Source organism: Triticum urartu, chromosome 5, assembly GCF_003073215.2.
Source record: "Triticum urartu cultivar G1812 chromosome 5, Tu2.1, whole genome shotgun sequence".
NCBI classification, from domain to species: domain Eukaryota; kingdom Viridiplantae; phylum Streptophyta; class Magnoliopsida; order Poales; family Poaceae; genus Triticum; species Triticum urartu.
In genome coordinates, this window is record NC_053026.1 from 510,736,051 (window position 1) to 510,749,967 (window position 13,917).

Below are 13,917 nucleotides of genomic sequence, written 5' to 3' on the forward strand. Positions count from 1 at the left end.
ACTGGGGTTGACCAATTTTATCCCAGTTGCAACTCCACCCTTGATACGCAACTAGGGCCCAACCCATTTATGTCCTAGTTGCAAGTCCACCCTTCCTTTTTTTCAACACAATGCTTTTCCTCTTTCATCTTGTTCATTTCTTCCATGTCTATAAAATTTTCTTTTCCTCTATGATGGCATGTTTAACACACAAAGAGAGAAGCCTACAACCAACATCTTTTTCGGGAGAAGCCCATATCTAGCCCATGAGACAACAACAACCACCATAGTCAGTGGAAAGATTTTTTTAGGCTTTTGTCTGGCTTTATTTTAATGTGCAACAACAACAATAATTATTGTAAAGGCCCAAGTCAACAACGACCACAAGGCCCATGAATTGTATAAGGGATCGGGTTTTTTTGGCACACTCCTCTACATATGTCTTTTTAGAGTGAAATTTTGCAAGATGTTAGAACAGTTGATATTCACCCCCTCCAAAATCAGCTTTTTTAATTTGTTTACTATTTTTCATAATTTAATGTTCATGCGGGTGCATTTGTGCTTTGGATTAGAGTAACACTTTTGGTTTTCTAGTGGTATATCTTGGCGTTCAACAATCTGACAACGAAGTTAATTTAATCTGCCACCTAAGTGGTAGTAATATGGCAACTGCTGCTGAAACAAGTTGACGAAACATTTCGACATTGAATCTAGTTTCGACGACCTCGTCGCGAGGAAGCTCTTGATGAAAGCAAATCACCGAACGGATTAACGGTTTGGGAGATAAAGCTTCTTTTAAAATTTCAAAATTAAAGAAATCTTTGTAAAACAGAGGGGTACAAGCCACCGCATGGAAGACGATAGTGCGACGCTTCTACATAGTGAACTCCAATTATTAAAATTAATGACGCAGATAACCCAGGGAACATCGGCTACGGGGTGTGCCTTCAGGGAACTATTCATTTGCTCATGGACGAACCCTCCAATGAACATTTCACCCTTCCTCGAGCGTTCGCTCTAGTGGGTCTCCAGCCCAACCCCGGTTGACCCAGAGGCCTAGTTAACTATTTTATTTTGCAAAAAGATGCCATCAACAAATCATATATTTTCTTATAAAAAGGCAGAGAAACATAAATTTACAATTGACATGATCTAAATTATGAAATTGTCATGCTATAATTTGTAAAACTATCCTTCTCTAATCTAGAAATTTAGAATGGTATAAACAAAATAAATGTGTCGTGTTCTCTAAAAATTAAATTTGGCATGTCCTAATTAATAAACAAAATGAAATAGTCTGATGGCAACTTTAATAGAAAAAATATTATCAATATAATGTAAAAATATATAAATTGGGGTGTTTAACATGGCATACGAAAAAAATTGGTTTCTATACAAAAATCATGGGAAACTTAAAAAAATTCTTTAGAGTTCACATGGGAAATTCTGTGTTGTAAAAAAAAACTTGTGCTTGTGAGATGGCATAACTTTGCCAAGTCAATAAATCTGATAGTGTATAATACAAAATTTACGATGGTATGTTAAATAATTTTTTCATGGGAAATCCAGTAAATTTTCCATGGCCCAAAAAACAAAAAATAGTTGTAAGATAAAAAAGTGATGGTCAAACTAATAAAATTGGCATGGTCTAAATAATAAAATTTTGATACTACCTACAATACAAATACCAAGGTCTAATTTAAAAAACTGCCATGCTCGAAATAATACAATGATCATGCTCCCTATAAAAAATTGCCATGGTAAGTCTAATAGATTTGTCATGGTACAAATAGAAAAAGTTGCAAGATAAGAAAATTGCCATGATCTAAATAATCTATACCTAATAATAAATAGACTATTTCTTTTGGCGGTATGTCATCAAAATTGCCCCCAAAGTTGTAAAGCATTACCCACCGGTGCCACATATAATATAAGTGCTAAGAAAAACCTTTCACACAGAGGAATCCACTCCTGGGCCATACCATGGAGTAGGACCATCTATACGGCGCTCTGCTCGATGGGAAAAGACAGATCGCGCCTGTTTGGGCCAGCCCATGTCCGGACGGCTGTTTTTCAATTTCCTATTTTATTTTTATTTTTATTTTCCGTCTTTGGTTTTTTCTACTTTAATAATTTAGGACTTCAAAAAAGTTCCAAAAATTAGAAAAACAAGAATTTTGCATTAAAATGTACAATAATTCATATATTTTGTTGGATTCAGCAATTGGTTGTGATTTTTAAAAAATATTCACATATTCATAAAATATTTTCAATTTTGAAAAAATGTTAGAGAAATAAAAAATCATGAATTTTTTAAAATTCCGTGTATTAAAAAAATGTTAATCAAATTGAACAAAAATTCGCCAACTCAAAAAATATTCATGAATGGAAAAATATCCTAAAAACTCTAAAACTGTTGTGAACTACAAAATAGTTTATTTATTCATAAATTATTCGCTGATTCAAAAAATGATCATGCACTTAAAAAATGTTAATGAATTTAAAAATTGTTCCACTAATTTCCAAAGAATATTCGTCGATTCTAGAAATTTTCTCCGATTAGAGAAAAACGTTTAGAAAATAGTCACAATTTTAGAAAAATGTTTGCAAATAGTATAAAACGTTCATGAATTCAAAAATGTTCTTGATTGTGGAAAATGTTCGAAAATTTGTAGACGTGTTCACGAATTTGAAAAATGTTCATGATTTCAGATATGTGCACGAGTTGAAAAATATGTTTACTATTTCACGAAATTTAGAGTGATGGTGTATCTCGGTGATGCAGCAAAATGTAGTCATGGCCATTGGAGATTTTGATATTATTTTTCTACCGCTGCAACGCATGGGCCCTTTGGATAGTATAATTTAAATGGTCTAAGTAATAAAATGTCCATGCTATCTATAACAAAACTACAATGATTAATATTTAAAAATGACATGCCTAATTTGAATAATTGCCATGGCTTAAAAATTAAATTGTGATGCTACCCAAAAAAAATTCGCGGTCCAATGAATAAAATTGCCATGGTCTAAATAGTACAATTGCAAGGATAGTTAATGGTTAACTTAGGAATTTTGTTCTCTAAAAAATGTGGCAACTTTTTGAATTCATGGGGCAAATTCTCTCGCCTGACCATGTCCTCCTGCTCCTCCTCACGGTCGGGACGATGCTAAGCAGATCCAATTGAGTCATGGTACTCGGAAGAGTAGAAATGAAGCGACAACATAACACATCGGGGCAGAGGGCTGATTGTGAGGGAGTTGGGAAGAGACTTGGGGCTGCGATCGATCAGTCGAGAGCTCAGGAGATCAACCTCGGCCGGAATGCCCAAAAATGTGCAAAAACAACCTGATAAGAAATATAAGGTACGCCCAAAACTAGGGCCCTGAGATCTGGGGGCCGTGCGGTCGCACCTCTCGCACAGACCCTCAGATGTTGAGGTGGGCCTTATCGCATCCATAATTGTATAACGATGTGGCAATGCTTGTACATTGAGATAAATAAGTCTGTGGGGATCATTCTTTTAGGTATATATGTAGGATATAGGATATGCCATGACAACACAGCTTGATTATCAAACAATGACTAAATGGAAACTTTAAGTTGCATTGGTGGCATGTGCTTTAAGACCAGAGGGTGAATGTATTCACAATCCTATGCATGTTCCAATTACACACGGGAAGCACCTAGAGATAATTGATGCATGTGGACTCTGAAATTTTATACTTGAAGGGCCTGACGCTAGACATGTTCTTTTTTTTAAGGAACACAACGCATTTCATTAATATACTAAAACGCTGGACATATCACCAGCTGCAGCATCTGATACAAACTTGGGAAATTGGCCAACCTCCATACAAACACCCTGTGCTGCTAATGTGTGAGCCGCTACATTACATTCCCGCTTACAATGTATTATAGACACATCACTTAAACCAACATGTAGGAGAAATTTAACCTCTTTAAACAATGTGCCCAGAGTTGATAGGTCATATTCATCACTAAGCATAGCTTACATCAACACCATGCAGTCTGTTTCAAACATTATCTTTGGCAACCCATTTGAATAGCAGCATGCACAACTTGTTGAAAAGCTAAGAATTCGGCGTGTAATGGTTCTGAAACATGCTCCAGGTTACCTGCTCCTGCTGCCAGTAGCAGGCCTTGGTCATTCCAGAGTGTGAAGCCCCATCCGCCTGATTGTGTTGCTTCAATGAAGACCCCATCAGTATTTATTTTCAGGATTCCTGCTGGGGGCGCCTTCCACTTTTGGATTTCTTCCTTTTCTTGGTGATTGCTCTCCTTTTTTACCTTCAAGCAATATGACAAATGGTAATCAGTAGAGGAAACTATGTCTGATATATTTCTCATCGTATCCCCATTATTTACTTTGTTCCGTTCGTGCCACCATAACCATAGAAGAAGGCACACTTTTAGACGCTAGACATGTTCTTACACATAGAGGACAAGTGGTGTTCCCACTTCTACACAAAAACCACACAATCTGTTTATGTTTGCTCATCCCAACTACAATTATACGCCCAATTATCTGAATGCAGCTCAAACCAACAAAGGGAACGGAATATGCAGAGCGGAACATGCATAGGATTGTGAATACATCGTGTGAATCCTATGCTTTAAGACCAGAGTGCTCTGCAGTTACCTTAGAAGAGTACACACGATGGATTCCGAGAAGGAAAGTGGAAATACACTCCACGGCATGGTTGTCGCTGCTCCTCCGCGACCGCCACGCTGCCGTGAGTTGGAGGTCTAGGGGCTACCGTCACTTGGGAGCACCAGGGAGGCGGAGGAGGTCAGACGTGGGGGTGGGAAGCGCGCAGGCGCCGTGAGCAGCCGCCGCTGCAAGCCCGCCATGGCTGTCATCTGTTGGAACCAACCTATCCACCTGCTTCTCCTCCTCTTCCGGCACCGCGACGAAGGGGAGCACCGCCAGCGAGCATCAAGATTCAACGGCCCTGGATGCGTTCTGGAAAAACGTTCCAAGGGAACGTTAGCCAGATAACATTCTCCAAAATTATAAAAGATGAAAAGGGCCTCAGAGTGATTTTGGTAAAAGAAAATCTCCAGACCTCAATAACCTAGTGACGGATTGTCCTTCGAGAAGATACACTAGAAATTACTATGCACGCGTGCTACTCACCAAGTAGCATTACACGTCAAAATATGTAGCTGAAGGGAAGCATCATATCGTGCTCTCTTGGACACAAGATTCAGGAAGGCGGTGTGGAGCCCGACCGCAGCACTCGACGCGTCAGAGTGTGCGGCAGCCTCTTCACCGCAATCCCGGCCGTTGAAAATGACTGCTTACTCAACTACAAAGATCTTTGGCAAGAAGATTCAGAACTCTCTACACCACATCTTGTAGACGTAACGGAAGGCATCAGAGTCAGACCACATCTTCTGGATTGCTCGTTGCAGTTTGAGTCACCTCATCGATCACGACATCGCTTTCTCTGTTGAAGGCATGGCACGTGAAGGTATATTTCCTTTTTGTGGAACTCTTCGCAAGCCGTCTCAACCAATCGGGTATCAGTGTTTTTTTTCTCTTTGAAGGTGCAGAGTATCAGTTTTGATTTTGTCATTTTCGTGTTCCTCTTTACAGCATGAAACTGCATGTACTACGTTTCAGGAAGGGAAGAAATCAGTCGCATAAAATTGTTTCATTATTGAGTGCTGGATTGGAAACAGGTTCAATTTGTTTGCTACAGATACAGAGTCATCTCCCAAAAAAGTAAAAAATTGCAAAGGGGAAAATATAATCTACAGAGTCAAAACAGAGCAGAATCAGATGGGGAATCATTTATCGACACTAGCTAGCTAGTAGCTCCAGAGCGCGACATCAGCACCGCCGTCGCGGTTGTCCCGGTACGCGTCTATGATGGTGGCCGTCGACGGCGGGTCCATGAGCAGCGCCTCCGCGAGGCTCACGTAGTACGAGCCCAGGTCCATTTCCGGGAACAGGTCAAGCCTGAACATGTCGATGTCCATTGTAGCCAGCACCTCGAACTCTCCATCGGCGGAAGCTTCCGACGTCTCCGACGAATCGGCGCTGTCGGACTCAGACGACGATTGTGCAGGAGCGCTAGATGGGGCCTCCTCAGCGGCGGTCCTGGTTACCAGGCCATTGGCAGCCTCCCATCGCTGGAACGTCGGCGAGGTCGGAGAGCGCGGACGGCACGGCGAGCAGCCACGCCGAGTCCGCGAAGTTGAGGCACCTGGCGGAGCGGCCGCCGAGTGCGAGCATGGCGGCGTCGTTCGCGCGGGCGGCGGCCTCGGCCGTCAGGTACGTCCCGAGCCAGAGCCGAGAACCACGCTTGCCAGGGACGCGCACCTCGCACACCCACCGCCCCGCGTTGCCACTGCGCTGCACGCCGCGGTACACCGGGTGCCGCGTCTCCCGGAACTTGGTGCGCCCCGCGGGGCGCTTGGCCGGCGACGCCCGCCCCGACGCGTGCTCGGGCGAGGATGACGCCGACGCGGACGGGAAGGAGCTGGAAAGATCCATGGCGAACGCCGGAGTGCTTGGTGACGGGCTGGTGGCGTCCTTCATAAGCAGACGAGCTTGGTGCTTGAGCTTATCGAGGAGTGTGAGCTTAGCCGTGGGATGCTTGAGCTTGATTGAGAGCGTCGGGTGATCGGTGTTACTAACATCTGTGGAGTGTGTGGGGACGTATTTATAGGTATGTGTCGCGTTGGAGCTTCAAGCGTGTATGAACGCGCTTTGGACAGCAGCTGGTACTACGTGGCCTTATTCTAGTCGATTAAGGCGTTGTACAATGAGAGATGTTTAGAGGGGGTGCTTAAAAAAATAAACTGAGATTTTCTGAAGTATCGGTGTCTATTTTTACAGGAGAGACGCTTAATTAGGCGTCTATCCTGTATAAATAAGTACCAATGCTTAAGAAAAATCTGATTTATTTCTTTAAACATCTCCCTTAAGCACCTCCTATTGTACAAGGCCTAAGGGCCTTTTGTACTGCGACTTCATGTGAGATTGACGCGTGGCGAATTGCAGCGTGTTTTTTTAAGGGGGCGAATTGCAGCGTGTTAAGCAAAGTCAGCTTGCAGCATTTTTTTCTAGACTAGAGGAAGGCAGCTTCCTTCTTTGGGCAGCGGTAAATTGGGCTCCACCGACCGGATCAGCCCGTGGAGGCCCAGCCACGCATATTGCCTTATTCTTTCCGGTTTTCATGGTTCCAGGACGCAGTCAAAATGAATAAAAACTGGAGGCAAGAAAGCGCCACCTAGCCTGGAAAATGTAACGGCGGAAAGAAGACAGTGGACTAAAAACACGCATGTTGTTGTTGTTTGAAAAAGGCTAAAGGATATATAAAATAGCAGAAATTGAAAACTACATCTAAATTCGCCCTCTGTTCACTAATGCAAATTATCCGTCAACAGAAGCAGGAATAGTACCCTGCAAAAAAAGAAGAAGCAGGAATAGTAGTATACAGTACACCACAAAGACAAATTACAACGTTCTGAAACTACTCCAAATTTATTTCAAAATTAAAAGGTGAAAAGATTCCGTTTCGAAAAAAAAGGTGAGAAGGCCTGAGAGTGAGTTTGGCAAAGAGATTCTCCACACCTCAATAATCTGGTCAAGGACTGCCCTTCGAGAAGATTTAAGAATTATCGAGCACACGTACTAGTTAGGAGTACTCAACAAGTGGAATTGCACGTCTAATCATCTGGCTAAGGACGGCGCAGAAGATGAAATTAAAGTCTATCCATGAGAGTGAAAGGTATTTTGATACCCACAAGTATAGGACATCAATTATATATTTTGCTAAGTAAGAATATCAAACACATAGGGGGCAGGGGCGAATCTACGTGCAGGGTCACCCCCACTCGATTTTTTTGCCCACTTATACCTGGCTTCCGATACGTGGCTTTGCCTCCGCTTGGCCCAGGATATTTGCCCCCACTGGCCTGACCACTTCTTTATTGTTCTGTCATATAAAGCCTAGCCCATTTTCTCTTGTGTGAAAAAGGCAGCAGTGGAGCAGCCCATCTAATAGAGATTGCTTGGATCTCAAAAAAAAATCTAAGAGATTGAGGCCCCTCAACAAAAAAAAAACTAAGAAGGATTGAGGAGAACCCACGAGTCGCTAGAAACTAAGTGTTCTCTAAAAAAAGAAGCATAAGAGTTCGTCCGTCGCCTGGCTTCTGATTCGAAACGAAGCTGCCGTCGTCGCCCTACCTGCAACTCTAAGGGCATCTCCAATGGGCGGCGCTAGCTGGAGGCGCTAGGATTGAATTCCTGGCCAGAGCGGCAGTTGCGCCAGATAATCCTGGAGTCCAGCGCTTGTATTCTGGCATCGGCGCAAGAGTAGGAGTCGAGTGCTTAGGTAGTTTGCTTGCCATGCGAGATAAAATTTGAGTGCAACAGCCACGTTTGTTGGAGTTTGTTAGCGCCAATACTAGCTGCTAGCGTTGGAACAGAGAATGCTTACGTGAATTTTTAATTTTAGAATATTTATTTTATTTGCCTAAGCGCCTTTATAGGCGCCCTGCATTGAAAATGTCCTAAGGGCATCTTCAACAGAAGGCGCTCATCTAGACGCTTAAGCGCATAAAAAAAATACTAGAAAAATAAAAACAACAACAAGGCGCTATGTGATACAACGGTGGATGCTAATTATAGGCACTTAACCGGCCGCTGGGTAGACAATGTTTTATCTGACCGAGGTAGAAAAAGAGGCAAGCGCTCGGCTCCTGTTGTTGCGTCGACGCCACGGGCGACGCCAGGATTCGCGAGCCTAACTGCCAATCAAGCAGGAAATTGACCCTGGCGTCCCCTGTTAGCGCGCATTGGTCATGCCCTAATATACGCCTACAGGTTGCTAGCCGCTTCTCCGACTATCAGCCTCGATTTGCACCTACACGTCGAACGGGCGGCCGGGTTGCCGTCACTATCCACGATGAAAGTAACATAGATGGTAACATCATACTTATTTAGACAAAATAGATGATGTAACATTTAATTAATGAAGAAAGAGAGGCATATGGTAACATGGCTAGTTACAATAACATCACACATATTAAAAAAAGATGAGTCTACAACCTAATAAATGAAGTAATGCATGACACAACACATATGTTACTACCCACTGTGGAGGTAAAAACATAGACTAGTAACATTTGCATGTTACTACTCTAAATTACTCCCCACCGTGACTAAAAAGATGCACCCCACCCCCACTCATCAAGCCGTAGGTTCAGTTCTGATCTTTCCCTTTCCAATTTTCAAATTATTAGTCTATTCCGATTTCATGTTTAAAAGGTACAAACTGGTAACTAGGTTGATTCAATCTAGTTTGATATAACAATTTCGTATGACTAAGTTTAACCACTCATCAAGCCCTAGGTTCGGTTCTGATGGGAGTAGAATAAAATATATACTCCCTTCATTCCTAAATATAAGTCTTTGTAAAGATTTTAAGTATATAGATGCATTTTAAGTATAGATTCACTCATTTTGCTTCATATGTGGTTCATATTAGAATTACTCCAAAGACTTATATTTAGGAAGGGAGAGAGTAGACTATAGTAATATTCTGACTTCATGTAGTCAACTTAATTGTCGTTTATTTGTAAAAATATATTATTTGACTATTTGACATTGCTAGGAAAGCTAATGGAGAGATATTTTGCGAAATCCACAAATGGTAGTATTCCTAATGAGGGGATAGTTAAACGCTTTCATGTGAAAAATCATCGTGGGATGAAACAGAAGGAGGTAATGTGCTCAAGCTTACATTTTTATCTGTAAATATTTACTTTAAAAATGGTTTTTTCATGCAGCTTGAAGGCTATAAATTTGGGACAGACCAACAAAAAGGAACGACATATCATATTTCTCAAGTTATTCTGTCTTAAGTGGTTAGTTTACTTTTATTTTGGCAATGAACTTGTCATAGTTATGTCTGTGATGACATTATCTTATAAGAAAATATATGATTTTGCTTCTTCCACACTATATGTTTGCAAATGCTAAAAAAGTGCAATTTTGCTCAATTTTTTCTTGAATTTAACCATGATATTCTATAGACTTATCTCACACTATGCCATCAACTGGTACTCCCTCTATAAACTAACACTACTAAGGAAAAACCTATATACAGAATCTTATCAGCAGCGCGCTTTAAAATAAGACGCTGCTGCTAATTAGCAGTAGCGAGCTCAAAAATAACTCGTTGCTGAAATAAATATAGCAGTAGCGCGCCCGCTCAAAGACGCGCTACTGCTATAATTTCCACGAGGCCGCCGCGAGGCTGGTTATAGCAGCAACGCGTTATAACGACGGGCGCTACTGCTACGTAGCATAGTAGCAACGCATTTCGCCAATAAGCGCTACTGCTAAGTTTACTACAAAAATTTAGTCCCACCTCGCTCCGTGAAGAGAGTTTCTACCACCTTAAATATGTTACTTCTCAAACTTTGACAAGCACTTGGTCTTCATTGAACTCTACGTGTAGAATTTGTGGCTGCAATATGAGTCTTCACCTGTTCCTAAACCGGTAGGACTCATATTAACAAATCAGATTGTACACAAAAAGATCGTTGATGATCAATGTATTTTTGATACATTGAACTAAGTCTATTTTTACATGCTGACACATAGCAGTAGTGCTTCTTTGTGAAAGGTGCTGCTGCTAGGTAGTTTAGCAGTAGCGTCTTTCTCTATAGCGCGCTACTGCTAAGCCATTCCATCTCCCACCCCCCATCTCCTCTATCCGATCCACTCACAGTCACACACTCACTGGATCCCCTCTCAATCCCCCACGTCGGTCCTCCCCCGTCGCCCCTCCCCCGTCTGCGCCGCCGTCACCTCCTCCTCCTTACTGGGCTCGGTACCGGCCTCCTCCTCCGTCCTCCCTCTCCACTCGTCGCTGGCCGGCCCCTCCTCGCTCCGCCTTCCTCCTCCGTCCTACTCTCTTCTCCCTCCTCGAGTCGCCCCTCCTTCTCCCTCCTGCCTGCTACATTTTTATTTAGTAGGCTAGTCCATATGCAACATTTTGATTTAGTTGATATGAATTAGTTGACTTAGTAGGCTAGTTGATTTAGAACATTTTGATTTAGTTGATTTAGTAGGCTAGTTGATTTAGTTGATTTAGAACATTTTGATTTAGTTGATTTAGTAGGCTAGTTGATTTAGAACATTTCGATTTAGTTGATTTAGTAGGCTAGTTCATTTAGTTGATTTAGAACATTTTGATTTAGTTGATTTAGTAGGCTAGTTCATTTAGTTGATTTAGTATGCACCATTTTATTGTTATTTTTTCTGTACATGGATAGGTACGTAGTTGCTTTTGTTTTTTTAATAAGTTATTTTTTGGCAAAATGTAGGTGGTACCTTGTCATCTAATATGTTACTAGATCTTAGGATTATAATTGTCCATCAAATTGCTTCTCGCGGAAGAATCAAAAATGGCGCCACCACCATCGCCACTATGTCGACTGTGCAAGTCAAGGTGCGCCAGCAGTCTTGCAACTGGCAAGCTGTTCGGCATCTACTTCCAGCCGAGTTTTCGTCATGCAGCGGTAAGAAATTAGATGAAATGTAATAATTATTTTATTTTCAGTGTTGGCATTACTACATTGTGTCATTTTGCTTATTTTACACAGATTGTCCCATGCAATGTGAGGTTGAAATTCAACAAGCTGACAGGAGACACTGTGACATTTGAGGCTCCTGGGGGTCCGTACACTATGGAGGTCGAGAAAGGACGCAATATGTCGCAGATTGGAGGAGATGGATGGGCCCGTTTCGTCGCTCGCATGCGTCTTACTGGTGGTGAGTTGATCAGCTTCTCCTTCAGAGCAGAAAGACCCAAGCTGATTGTCATTTATCTCAACCTGGTGGAAGATGATGAAGATGACGAAGATGATGAAGATAATGACGACCCACTCGATAAGATGATGAGGACCCACTTCATGAAGCCATCATAGCTCAAAGAACAAGGCTGAGCGAGGAGGAGGTGTCCAACCTGTGGGACATAATTCCGCCACGTGCTGACTTTGTCGGGGTGCCATTCGTGACCCGCCTCACAAATACCATGGTTGATCGACATGATATGGTATGTTATACTTACAAATGCAAATTATCCGATGAAATACTTAGTGTACAGTCCAATGATATGGTATGTTGTGTGGAATTTAGTGGATGATATGTTTTAGTATAGAGTTCGATCACATGCTTATTAGTGTAGAATCTAAGGAAACTATTTATAGTGTAGATAATCCATATGTACTTATTTGCGAGGCTATTTATTAATTGAAATGTTTTTCTTATTCAGAAATTGGCAAAGAGCATATTTGTGAGTTATGGTATCGAGCCTGATGAAGAAGGCTCGGCTGGACTACGCCTTACTACAAGGGGCCCCGTCACAACCTGTACTTATCGCGTGGACACGGACGGTCGCACACACTTAAACTCGGTTGGGTGAAAGAAATTCCTCGATGGCAAGAATCTTCGTATTGGACAAGCCATCCTAATTACTATCAGGAACACAAACCGCCCAGGCTTGAGGATGAGGATTGTCTTCGATATCATCTAGAACTACATATGTGTGTGTGGCTATATCATCTAGAACTACATATGATGATCATCGTCGATATCATCTAGAACTACATATGATGATCGCCGTTGACATGACCTTGTACTACTTGAGGATGCATGTTGACTATGCATGAAATTGTTATCTAGTACTCCTTTCGTTCCAAATTACTCGTCGTGGTTTGAACTAAAACCACGACGAGTAATTTGGAACAAAGGGAGTACTACCCAGTAATGGTTTATGAATTTGATATCTACTAGCAGTACCTAGTATCTAGTATCTGAAAGGGAAAGTGAAAGGGAAAGGGGTACGGGGGGAATGATGAAAGATATAGCAGTAGCGAGGGACTGCGAAATCGCTAAAGCTAAGTAATAGTAGCGCGTTCATAAAAAGCGTTGTTGATATCGTCAACAGTAGTAGCGCGGGTACGGACCGCGCTACTACTATAAGTTAACTGTAGCGCCTTATTAGTAGCGTGGCCACCCGCGCTGCTGCTAGCCCAAAACCCGCGCTGATACTAGGGTTTTCCCTAGTAGTGTAATATACGCTCTTATATTAGTTTACAGAGGGAGTACCTTTTAGTTTGTTTCATTATTATTTTTGTTTCGTACTGTTATTAGGTGAACAGTTCATCTCATCGACTTGTCGTGGTGAACAGAATCAATTTGAGGACATTTTTCGAAAGTTATGAACGCTCGATAGAAGGATGTGGGAGCATTTTGTAAATGGAGTTCCAAATGAAGATCCGAGATTTAGATTTTGTGGCTTGACCATCCAACGAGCCCAAAATCATTTCAATTGAAATCATTATAAAGAAATGGCAGTCGATTTACTAAACATTATCAGACTCGAGGCTGGGCCAACCACTAATACGACCTTGCAGACAGGAAAAAAATTATATGAGACTAGGTCTCACGGTTAGCAGGTGAGACCCGTCCTGATGAATGACACGTGGCATTCACAAATCACAAAGTATCTAATCTCCCCCCTGATTTTAAGTAGGGGATGGGGGATGTTTTGTGGTTTGTGAATGTCACGTGAGACCTGATCTTATAGAATTATTTCCCTTGCAGACATATTGATGTTCGTACCAACAAATCCAAGATAGAAATACTTGCATAACTTCTCCATTTCAACATCAATTTTGGCCCAATTTGTTTTCGTAGATTCTTGAGAAGATAAGAAACGTATTGGGAAGGTCTATTGAGCATATTAGCCCTAGAATCAAAAGGAGTATAAGATCTATAATGGAGAATGGACTAGTTGATGTTATATATATACATGAGATTTCAAGAGGGAGGTGACCCTTATTTGGCCCAATCCGCACAAGGGCAGGGGTTGCACGCCTCACTC

The 13,917-nt window shown here is 41.9% G+C and overlaps 1 pseudogene; it reads right to left on the reverse strand.

The window, feature by feature from the left end:
* Positions 1-5,642: 5,642 nt before the first annotated feature.
* Positions 5,643-6,807, reverse strand: LOC125556489 (annotated as a pseudogene).
* Positions 6,808-13,917: the final 7,110 nt, after the last annotated feature.